This window comes from Bidens hawaiensis, unplaced genomic scaffold (genome assembly GCF_021521415.1).
Source record: "Bidens hawaiensis isolate Kalapana, Puna unplaced genomic scaffold, B.hawaiensis_p1.1 tig00059855_1, whole genome shotgun sequence".
Classification (NCBI taxonomy): Eukaryota; Viridiplantae; Streptophyta; class Magnoliopsida; order Asterales; family Asteraceae; genus Bidens; species Bidens hawaiensis.
Genome location: NW_027500770.1, coordinates 48,742 through 62,181, shown reverse-complemented (window position 1 = coordinate 62,181; position 13,440 = coordinate 48,742). Strand labels below are relative to the sequence as shown.

At 34.6% G+C, this 13,440-nt stretch overlaps 1 pseudogene; it reads right to left on the bottom strand.

The window, feature by feature from the left end:
- Positions 1 to 7,250: 7,250 nt before the first annotated feature.
- On the bottom strand, positions 7,251 to 10,818 carry LOC143602791 (histone-lysine N-methyltransferase SUVR4-like; annotated as a pseudogene).
- Between the last annotated feature and the right edge of the window lie 2,622 nt (positions 10,819 to 13,440).

Below are 13,440 nucleotides of genomic sequence, written 5' to 3'. Positions count from 1 at the left end.
TATTAACCAATGGATCCTCTTAATCTTACGATTAACTTCAAATTATACAACTATTATTTTAAATATTGTTGTATTTAATTAAATAGAAGAAAAATGAGAAATTAATGAAAGTAGCATTTTTTTAAAATACTTTTTTTCTTGTATCTAACAGTTTTTTAATCCAATAGAAGAGAAACCGTACTTTTTCTTTTTTGAGCGAAAACAATTTATTAAAACATACCATTTCATGTCACAAGCGAACTAGCATAGCAAGACGCAACAAACCAGCTAAAGAAACAAAAAAAACACACCGGCTTAAAAAACAACCACCTCCACTACACTAAAAATCTAACCCAATCCGCCAATGAGATCAACCCCCGCTCTATTTTTAACCCAAAAAAAACTAAGCGGTTTAATGTCCTCCACAACACTTTCCCCATAACCATCGAACAATTATACATGAAAGGACATAGACGGGGTGTAATAATCATTTGCATGACTGAAAATCCATAACATATTCAGTAACTTTCACTAAAAGACAATGACAACTCTTTTCTCTATCCCAAGATATATAAGACATACATAGACCGTTACCGGTGAGACTCCACTAATTAGATAAAACATATAACATAAAGCGTCAAGATAAATTAAAACAAGATGTAAAATATTAATCATAGTCGTAGCACACGTACACTACCAGTGATATAAAAACGTGAGATCACTATATTAGAAGCTAGAAAAGTAACACGAAACGCCTTGCCATTCTACCAATAACAACATTCACAACAACAAATCGACACATCAACATCACATCAACCTACAACCATGTTCCATCCAAGACCATTGTTGGGTCCTTCAGTCAGTTTGAGATCGTTGCGGAGTCCAGGATGCCGGTCAAGCTACAGTTGAATGGTTAATCACTTGGTACATCAAATATCGTATTTACAACTTGAGGACAAGTCGTTTGACCGGGCCGGATGGGTTGATACGAACCTAGCTTCTTTATGGGTGAGTTTTAGGGTCAGATCTAAGGGTGTTGAAAAGTCTCTTGAGTTTGGGGAGATAAAGGGGTGAGGATGCTAAAGAGTCTAAGTAACCACATCATTACTAATACAATAAGGTTTATTTATGTATATATTTGTGTTTTAGTTAATGGATCATTGATGTTTATGTGTTAAAACTATTAAGGTTTATTAACCATGTATTTGGGGAATTGTCATCTTGATCGAATCGACTAACCGGATAATAGCTCATCTCAAATCAAGCCAACTGTCACACCTCGACCAAAGGCGGCGGAACATGCCGGGGTGCAACGTGATTGGACAAATACACAAGACACTATTAAAGTGACAATATTTAATCAACTCATTAATTTCATTCAATCACCAAAGTAACACATATTGTTCATACAAATAACATCAAAACATAAGAAATAGATATTGTTCATTCTTCTAATAACCTAGCGGTATCAAAATAGAATGACGTATTCAAAATCCAACTCAAGTAATAATCAAACCTGTAACATGCATAAAATAACATTTGTCAACACGTATGTTGGTGAGCAATTTCATAGTTTTGAGTATATATAATATGAGTGAAATCCACAAACGTATATGAGACTATAAATAAAAGCATCAATCATGGTATATAAAACATATGTAAATGAGGATCCTTTCTAATCGGTAAGAATACCGACATACTTGGATAATGAGGCCCTATTCTACTAGCACAAGGCTAAGTAGTTAGGGGAGCGTATGATCATACTTAATGAGGCTCAACAACAACATAAAAATAAACACTCGCGCACGTAAAGCATATGAGACATATAACACACAATAGAGCAAGTATTCTAGCATCATATACCCTAAAGTTTGTGGTTTGAGAAATGAGTATAATATAAATCATCTTTGTTTGAATAAGTATGCATGTTATCCCCAAAAGATAAAAGTGAAAACGGGGGATGAAATGTACTCACGTTAACTAAGTAACTTGAAAGATTGATTCGTGAATAATCAAAGATCGGGTTTAACGAGCAAGACCTAGATTAAACGGGTCTTAAGTTAGTAGGTAGTCTTGGAAGGGTTTAAAATAAAATATGACAAGTAAAGTAAATAAATGAAGTTTATGGTTTAAAATTGTAAATACTTGGGAAATTAAAGACATGTTCTAAAAAGTAAGTTTACTCGAAACCGGGTCTTGGTATTTCATTCATAATTATTACTCAACCTATGTTAAGTAACTTATGTGGGTTATAATGCACTAATGCAAGACCCTTTGGGTATATGAACACCAAAAAAGGTTTTAATCGAGTGTTCGGATTTGTTAACTTGGGTCTAGATAATTAACTAAACTCAAAGTTAACTTTCCGAAATGTTTTGAGATAACTCAATAAAATCGAAAGACTTAACCAAGTGTATAGTTCTATTATGAAGAACCTTAACGTCCGTTAAGTGTGTATTTGGTATCACCGGTCCAAGCTTGTTATAAGATCAAGTTGGATACCGACACACCAAGTAAGTTGATAAAATACTTAAAATTAGTTTAAAATACATTCTTGAAGAAAAGATGAGTTTCGATGGCCAAAAACACACTTGTGTGTCTTAGGCAAGTGAACTCGGTTTAGTTCGGTTTTGGTTCGGTCCTTGACTCGGAATGATACCGAGGATGGTTGCCACATACCCAAATACCATAGAACTATAAAAATGGTTTTAGAAGTTACAAGGTTCAAATCTTTCATAAACATGTTTATTTAACTATTTTAAACAAAACTAGTAAACAAAACTATGTAAAACAAAAGCTAGTAAACAAGAGTTCGGTCTTGGTTCGGTCTTGATTCGGGTCTAATCTCGGGATAAAACCGAGACTACTGACTTTATAACCAATACCATGAAACTCTTTAAACATGAATTAAAACTAAACTACTTACAATATAAACAAAAGCATTAAAGGGAAATAGTATAAACAAGACTAGTAAACAAGAGTTTGGTCTTGGTTCGGTCTTGATCCGGGTCTAATCTCGGGATAAAACCGAGACTAGTGACTTCATAACCAATACCATGAAACTCTTTAAACATGAATTAAAAGCTAAACTACTTACAATATGAACAAGACTAAGAAAGCATTAACGGAAAATAGTATAAACAAGAACTACAAAGATTTCTCCATATGGCCTTGCCTTGTAGCATATCACCTCCCGAAGAAGATGAAAGCCGAAGGAAACAAGGGGTGCATATTATATATATGTTGTGCCACAAGATATGAATTAATAAGTAACAAACAAGAATTAAAGAAGGTTATTGCTTGATTATTAAGAACCTTAGAGGTTAGAGATATGAACTTTATTTGGGAGAGAAAGAAGATGAATGAGCAAAGAATAATGAAGAGGATGGGGTTGTTTATATAGGGAAGGAGTTAAACTTGTTTTCCTTGTTTTATATCAATACTTGCATGTGTTTTTTTTTTTAAAAAAAAGGTTTAAATAATACAATCTAGTAACAAATCAAAAGGTAAGAGATGATTATGAAACATAAAAATCCAACATTTTATATTAGTGAAAGATTTGGTTTACAAATCGGGTCGGGTTTTGATACAAATACAAATACAAAAAAGATCAAAAATGACGAATGTTACACCAACTATCTTTACGTTTATAATGAAATCAAGCTTTCGTTTACCTAAATTTATCATCTCAAAAGTACAATTAAATTCTAAAATTTAATCAATGACTCAACGGTGACTAATCAGTGAAGAACATATATTAAAATCAATTTGTTAAAAGAGTGATTTCTTCATTCCTACTAAAACATTTCATCATCAAACACTTGGTTTGCATGAATGGAGAAAATATTAATGTCCAGCCACATATCATTCCCTGCTGCATACATTTAGATTTGATGATAAATTCATGAGCAACATATTAGTTCACAGAAACTAGGAAAAAAAAGGAACATAAACACATATATTAACACACAAACAACAAACAACATGAAGAAACACGGATCTACTCCCCAAGTATGAGTCCTAGATCCAATGAGTCAACAAGGTGGGATACGGTTAACTGTCAAACGATATGAACCCAATTGCCTAAAGTCCAATGACGAACACCGGCAAAACAGACACCGTGAGCTCGTTACGGGAAGGACAAGAGGGGGATCTTCCCGTAACCACCCTCCGGCGTGAGAATAAGTACTGTTCTGTAGAAGCTAAGCACTTAAGTAAATTGAGAGAATACAGTGGGAGTGAATGCAGTGGCGGATCCAGAAATTTTTTTCAGGTGGTGCACTACTTTTATATGTTTCAATTTCATAGAATCGGATATAAAAAATTTCGGGTTGGTTCAATAGTTCGGACAAAGTTCATTAAAAACTAACAAATTAAAAACAAACTAACAAACTAAAACTAACAAATTAAAAACAAACAACTAACAAATTAAAACTAACAAACTAACAAATTAAAAAACTAAAATTTAACAAATAACTTAACAATTAACAACATCAAGAACAATTACATATCTAACAAATGAGTCTAAAGTTACCTTTATAGTGGGAGGAGTCTATGAAGACTAGCAAGGGTGAGTATGAGGAAGGGAGAGAGAGCAATTTAAAAAAAAAGAAAAATTGGAAATAAATAATCCCACATTTTGTGTATTGCTCGATAATAACCCCTCCTTAAAAAATTACTAGCAACGGTCCCACCTTTCAATTATTTTTGTCTCAACGGCTCCGTTAAAAATTACTTAACGTCGTTATGTTTTTTCCCTAATTTCAAACCGATATTTTAGGGCTTTTGATCGAAAGAACGATACGAGTCGATTGATGTAAAATTTATCTCGAAACAGTGGTTCAAATGGCTTGATTTTTGTTAATTGGAAATTCAAGCACCCGAATCGAAACATTGTTTCGTCGTTTGGATCACCATTTCGAGATAAGTTTTACATCGGTTGACTCGTATCCTTCTTCTGATCAAAAGCCCTAAAACATCGATTTGAAAATAGGAAAAAACTTAACGACGTTAAGTATTTTTTAACGATGGACCATTGTGAGAAAAATAGTTGAAAGGTGGAATCATTGGTAGTGATTTTTAAAGGTAGGATTATTATTGGCCAATACACAAAAGGTGGGATTATTTATTTCCAATTTTCCAAAAAAAAAACCTTGTTACACGGAATCGAACCCGTAACCTTCTGTTTACAAAACCTGCAACTTAGCAGCTAGTCCAATGCTTGTAGTGTAAATAGAGTGGTCAGTGACGGAACCCGAAGTCTTCAACTGGGGGTTCATGTTATAAGTTTTTTTTACATCTAAACCATGGTTGTGTGCCTACTATTTAAACCCTCGTTACATAATAAAAGATAAAAAATATGTAGCGTAATTAAATAATTATAAATTAGTATAATTAAGAACTTTGATGTTACAAAGTTTTTTTAAGGTTATGAATTTGACTATTTATATGATTACTTTCAAGGTTTATTCAAATAAATGAGTTGGTTTGATGGTTGTTGAAAAGCTTTTTAAATGTTGACATACAAATTAGCCCAAGTTAAAGTCTCCTTTGTAGCACTTTTTTTGCTTTTTTTCTTTATTATATTTTTTTTTGCTATTTCTTTGTATCTATCTATGTGTTGATTGTTGTATTAGATTTTACCAACGTTTGAGATTTACCGGCCGACGTCACCCCATTGGTTCACCTCAATTTTTATAAATTTTTGTTTTATATTTGGTTTTAATTCCGATACGATAATGCGCGTCACCGAAATCGCATCGACTTACCAGCTCAAAGTTTGGGTTTTACCACTGACTGAGTTTTATCGACCTGCCTGGCACAATGCACCGGGTTATAAACTTGTTATATATATATTTTAAAATATAAAAGAGGCAGTGATGATTAAAAAAAACCTAACATAAAAGAAATTAGAGCTTTGCATACCTTCTGAATTTCTGAAAGTAAAATTCGTACATAACTTAGTTCACAATTTTTAATAATAAAAAGTAATTAGAAAACAAAACTAAAACCAAAAAAAGAAAAAGAAAAAAACTGCACACTCACGCATGAAAATCTTGGAAATGAAGGATTTTTGAGTTTTGTACATTGGTAAATAGACTAATAATAGATGGGCCAAGCCTGTATTTTTTTAAAAGCCCACAGTAAGGCATCTAATATTTAAAATCAGATCCACTACACTGTACTGTACGTCTTCTTCATCCTCTTTTATTTGCAGTCGCCGACGGACCATTTTCCGGCTGGAAAGTTTTTAAACCATCTTTTTCTTCCATCTTTTGACCCTCGGACCCTCCTGTAGTTCCGTCCCGGAGAGTGGTTCCTTCCTAATTTATAAGGTGGTTCCTCTAATATTTTCTATATATCGATGCATTATTATTTCGAAACTCGGGTGGTTCTGGGGAACCACCCTCGTACACTGTAGATCCGCCCCTGAGTGAATGAATACCTCATGATGATCGAGAGGGTATTTATAGCCGAAGGGGGGTAGGAAAGTGGTTGGGCCAGCTGTCTCTTAAGAGGATACCTGCATAACCGTCTGGACGCATGTCCTTATGTGATTGGTTCAGTTTATACGTTGCATGTGCATGTATAACAACCTGGACACGTGTCTCTTTATCATTGGTTAATGGGAGAATATTGGCCATGTGCACGGTTATAATGACCTTGCCAGGTGTTATTGGCTGATTGGCCGAAGGATCATGTATTGCCCAGGAAAGCATTTCGGTAAATCTTCTAGAAGGTAATTAGTTATTGACAGCTGTCCCGGAGCAGTACCTCGTGGTCATTTACGCGAAAGGGTATTCCTTCTTGCGGATGACTTTTGAGGGTGCTATGATGCTTCCGCATGTGCTATGGAAGTGTTTCTTCCTCAAATGATTATGCGGATGACTTGTATGCCCTGCGGGTGTCTTATGAGGGACTCCTGAGTGACTCGCGGGTAGTCCTTAAGGGTATTTGGGTATTTTTGGTGTCCTACCTCTATACAACATATGCATATTGGTTGCACACATACGATTCGATTCTTTTAAAATATATTTTAGATTGTCCGGTGACAAGAATGGTGTATGCAGGCTCAGCGGTTCACAATATATATATAAAGTGTGTCATGTGTGTCCATAATTTCATGTAATATTACTAATACTAATCATTTCATATATATCCATCTATATTTCATCATGCTTTAATATTAGTTGGCACACTTCGTTTATAATTAGGATTCGTATTAGTTGAAGTAGGATGTTGTTCAGAAACCAATGAAGAGTGTTTTACTTTTACCAACCTCTTCTTCTAGCATCTCGACAGTATATACTTGACATACGAATGCTTTAATGGGATGGTCAATGTCCTGAAAGTCGATACCGTAGTCCTGAAAATGTTTAGCCACCATTCAAATAAGTTACTAAAATGAGTATCGTACTATAATAATAAGGGGATCAAACTATAATAATAAGATAGTTGTGGTTACCCATGTTAGTTCTTCATACGGATCAATATCCCTTTTAGTGAAAAAGGCAATCTGCATAAAAAACCAATGAAAATATCTGAATAAAACCATAAACCGTTGGTTCTTTACATAATTGAGTGTTTCAAAGTTGATTCAAGCGGTCGGCTCTTTGAGACATTTCTGTCAATTACTTATGAGCCCCATAACTTAGGGGTGTGCGTGAAACCGAAATAACCAACATAACCAAACCGAAATAGGCGACAGTTTGGTTTAAAGTTTTTTTAAAAACGAACCCGTACAACCGGAATTTTGTTATCAAATTTATGTATTACAATTTTTATTTTTGAATGGTAAGTAATTTATAAAAATTTAATAAATGGTGTAACCCAAAAATTTTAGGTCCAAATGCGTAATAATCAACATTATTTATACAAAACTTGGCCCAGAGTTTCATGCCCAAATTCATTATTTTAGGCCAACTTTTTTCAACCAGAAACTTCTCGCTCAAATAGAAAAGGTAAAAAAACCGAAACCTAACAGTTTTCAAAACGCAAAATCCAAAGATGTACCCTTTTCTAGCCCATCTTCAATCAACTCTGTATCACATTATATGCACTAAATATAGAAAGTCGATACATACATGATAGTAGTGATGATCCGGCGTTTCCACTTCAACAGGGATCTCGATCAAGTTTGAATCATAGCATCTGCATCATGAAAAAAGATAGTATATATTAAAAAAGTTATAGTCTCAAATTGCATAAAGAACTCCCACATTTCATAATCAGAGAAAATATAAACCACTACAATAGATATGTGATTTGCACACCTATTTCTGCGTGTGCAAATCACGTATTTGGGGCCATGTACTGGTACATGTACAATACCTGTGATTTATAAACCTTGCAACATTTCCAAAATGAGTTGCATCCAAACACAAAGCTTCTTCATCTTTTAGTACTTGTTCAGACCCCCAATCAGCATCTAGGTATATCGGATATGTATGCCTCTCGTTTTTCCTACTTTGCTTGTTTCTTTCATATAGCTCTGTATTCGTTAATATTTCCCCGACATATTCACATACAAATGAACCCTTTAGCAAATATTCAACTGACCTAACAGCCCAACCTTTACCCTCTGTAGAAAACACCTGCAATTTTGATTGAACAGAATTAACTTCCAATAGATAAAGTAGATGTTTTATGTTAATCACACAACGGAAGCTCAAAAGGGAAAACTATGACATAACACTTATGAATAATAAACAATTAAGGATGGTGTGTTCTCTCAGCAACATATATAAACAGAAAATCCTTTTTTACATGAATGTGATAACAATCTTCTACAAGGAGACACCTTCGAACCATTTACATAGAAGTGAGCAGAAAAACCAAATAACTGAACCATGACCGGAAAAACGGAACACTGTCCGAAGCCGAGGGGTAACCGAAGTAATTGAACCGTTTATAGCTGAAAACGACTGCTTATGAAAATCTTAAACCGAAATAGCAGTTATAGGTTAACTTTAGCCCATAACCAAAACGACTCATGCTCACCCCTCTCCGTATCATTTTACTTATGCATGGCTTGATTTTGGTTGTATTAGAATATTTATCTCAAACGAGTCAATTTGGTTGAATGAAAACAATCAGCTAAAAAAATGGGTCAAACGGGTTGGAGGGGTTCAGAGTCGTTCAAAGTCTATTTTCAACAAAGTAGATGTCATAGTGTATTAACTGAAGTAACGTGTTTATCTCAGTGAGATTAAACTTTGGCAAAGTGTTTGGGGTCACCAAAACGCTTGGCCGCCTATTTCAGCATGAATTAAAAGTGGCCCATATCAACCACTACTCATTACATGACCCACCCATTTTCACCCCTCTAGTCTTTTACAATTATGTTGGACCCTTTGTCTATCAAAAGTCAAAACTAACTTACCTGCAACTTGCAAGTAGGACCTCTTTGAACCACACGGTTCCCACAATCCATTGAGCATCCGCATTTACTCCAACACTCTTTGATAAACTTTCTTAACAGGTGGCCCTTGCACGGTTCAGGATCATGCTCGTTCCTGGCCTTCTCCAAAGGGCATTCTTGGCAACGAAAAAGATGGTGGTCTTGTGGCTCCCTATTCATGGATAAACAATCTTCTAAAAAATCATCCTTTAACAGGCCTTGTGGTGTGTAGGCAAACTCGCCACCTGTTTCACGAGAACAAGCACATGGGACCCGCCTAGAAAGACAATCACCCTTGCATTTTAAGCAGCAATCGCCATCAGAAATCCGGGCTAATGAAAAAGGCACAAATGCATCCTGAAACGGTATGTTTTGTGGTATGTAGAGAAACTTAGGTGGTTCTAATCCAACTTCGTCTATTAGTGAAATCTTAATTTTCTCTGTGCCTCTGGTTATGTCATCAATGTTGCGAGAGTTTTTAGAGTTCCTTTGTGATAACGAGTTAGAATGATCTGATTGTACACCTGGGCGTGTAGGTTCGGCTCTAGGCTCCATGTCATCTTCCTCCTGGATATATCCACGCCTCTTTTTGTGCGTAGTAGAGGATGTGGAGCTTTCTGCAATGCTTTTCTGCAATGCTTTTCTGCATTAAAACAAAGCAGGTGATCACTTATTACAAAATATCAAATTCGGTCATTACAAAATATTGGTTCATATGGAGGATGGGGATATATCTGAGTTAATAACAAAGGAGAGACATCCTCAATACATACAAGAAACAAACCCAAGAAAAGCCTATGTGGAGCCCATGGGCTAGGGTGTGCAAGGGTCAGTTTGGCTCGGTTTTGGGCTAAAACCGAAATACATGGGTCAATCTGTATGTTTAATTATTATAAATTACTTAAACTTAAAATAAAAAATGAAAAGCTATAAGTTCGGTGTAATTTACACGCATAACCGAAACCGAACCGAAAGTTCTCTTTTTAAGAAAGCAAAAACTAAACCCTCAGCGTTTGTTTCGGTTTGGTTTTCCGGTTTCAGATTGCTTTTTGGGTTTCACGCACACCCCTAGGATTTATACAAATAAACCCTGATAAGCAATATTGATATATATATATAACTAACAGTGGGAAAAACAAAAGCAAAAATGCATTGGACTAAGGAATGAATAATAACAATAATAATTTGAAGCTTCAATGAAAGATATACCTTGTCATCTTGAGATTGAAAAACAGCATCTGCAAGGGTTCGGTAGTTATCCTCCTCAATTAGTTCCCAGTTCCGATCGTATAATTTTAGAAGATTTTTAAGGACGGGTTTCACAACTTCGGGAGGAATCGATAAGCCCTTCATGGCACGTATGGCTTTTCTTGCTTTTTCTTCTTTGAGTTTGGAGGTCTCTGATCTGATGTTTCTGAATCTCTTTGATGATTTGTCATTTGCTAAATTGAGTTTACAAGTAATACTATCAAACTTTGAAAAGACAAATAAGATCATGTATTTCAAAGATATCAGACTAACAAATGAGAAAATGCTCACAATATATATAATTCTAAATAGTAAAACAATAGAATGAGAGAATAATCAATCACATGAGTTAAAACTAAAGCAGTTCGAAAAAATTACGTCTTCATGTAACAGGAATATAGCTTTACATTGTTACGTTGTATCTCAGTATCGTTATTGTAACCTTCGGCCTCTCATACCACCTAATATTATCAGTTTTGCTCACCAAAGGCAGGAGCTCACTGATTTGTTTTCTTTGCCCGATTGGAAACTCACGAGACCGTCGTCCATTCAAGAATTGAATGTGAAATTCTCCTCTCATTCACGGTCAAAGCACCCAAAATGTGTTGATCGTATTGAGGCTACGTCCTCCTTATCTCTATATCTTCCATGTTTATGTTATGATGTACTTATTGTTTCTTATCAAAAATTGGAAATCGAGTGATAAAATTCATACAATAGTAGAGTAGACGAGATCAAAATCAAAACAAGAGATTAGGTTTAGGTACCAACATTACATAGGCTAATACACGTGTTAACAACCCACAAAAACATGAAAACTTTCCACTAATTGGGAACTGGCCAACTTAACAAATTTAAAAAAATAGAAAATATTTCTAAGAGCATTCACAGCAGCTTCTAAGTAAGAACATTCACAGTAAATGATCATAACAAATGCTTCACTAAGAATAAAACTAAAAAACTACATGGCATTAGCTATCAAACACTAGATATGGCATCATGTATGCAATAGAATCCATCCACACACATTAGTGTTAATTGGGTGTTACAAACAGAAATGAGTTCATGACATTTATTGATCTTCACTTGACATTTATTGTTCTTCATCTACGATTCTACAATACAACTAGATACAATGTAGCCTATTAAAATCATTAATTTTGCAGCTTGAAGGTTAAAATTCACACAACTTGCAGTACCTAATTATTAACCTCACAAAGCTTAAGCTTTCACAAATTCTGAAGTACCAAACTGCTTGAAACATAACCCCTATAAAATAAATTTTGTTTACTGAAACACAAAATCATCATCTAGTAAAAAAAATCAATCCATAAGAACACGCTTTTCAACATGTCTTCAATCAACTTTTTCAAAATTAAGAAACACCTTGGCATCCCTGTCCATGTACTAAAATATTAGGCTTTATTAGTACAGCAAATGAGATATTATTAAACAAAACAAATGGACAGAAACAGAGAAGCATGAACAAGGAAGACACTGATAGACTATAGAAATCATTTATTTCTGGCATAGATATCAAGTTGCAAATAATTTCATTATTGAAAGCATATCAACTATTCAGCTTCTATTTGAGTAACAGAGCAACCACGTCCAGATAAACACAGAGTAAAACAAGGGAAATTGAGTGAAATAAAGAGCCATATTTTGTAATATTTTTGTTCTCTAAGTATGGTAGCAATAGCAGTCAACAAAAGGGCATTTTCTAACCTTATATGCTCCTGTACAGCACCAACAAGGGATCTGCAACAATGACTACATTATGGTATTCTATGCCTTTACGTGTTTTCGAACCTTAATTGACTAACTGATATCCATTTTTCTAGAGTTTATGGTTTCTAACTCTGATTTATTCCGTGTTATTATGATACATAAAGTTAGGGTGGAATCAGAGTGTAGGTATATATGCTAGAAAAGCTCAGAGTTGCTTTGATCCAATCTACATTCATCATCTTACAATTTATGTTAGAAAACATAGAATATAATAGCATCTATATGATTATACCACATTCTAGAAGCTTGTTTTACTTTTATGAAGGTATTTTTATTTGTATACCATATGTTCATGGGAATCATGGCTAAAGTACATGTAATTCAAACTAAATGAACGAGAGATTGAGTGAAATAAAGAGCCAAAATTTGTAACATATTTGTTCTCTAAGTGTGTCGGCAATAACAGTCAACAAAAGGGCATTTTCTAACCTTACTTGTTCCGGTACACCAGCAACAAAAGATCTACAACAATGGCTTCACAGTTCAGACACCGTCATGGAAGTAAAGGTATCTGTTAATCAACCTGTTACATTAACGATTTAACTCTGGCCATCAACATAAAGTATACAAATCAAAAAGTCCCATATAAAAACTAAAGCAATTAAGCTTCTAAAACCTGGTATAGCAATATAGATGCTATTATATTCTACGTTTTCCAACGTAAATTGTAAGATGATGAATGTAGAATAGATCAAGGCAACTTTGAGTTTTTCTAACGTAAATACCTACACATTGATTCTCACCTAACGTTATGCATCGTAACATGGAATAAAACAGAGTTCGTAAACCATAAATCCAGGAAAACAGATACCAATTAGGGTTTGAAAACACATTGAGGCATAGAACATAATAATGTAATCAAACACGAGAGATGAAGATTAAAATACCCTAATTTGAGCAGTAATCGATGTTTAAAGGGATGAAGAATCCAGCCACGAGAGTGAGGGTTTACGGTTGGAGTGTGAAATGATTAAAGGAATAAGAGTCACGACAAAGTGTACATATTATTTTCGTGATTTTTG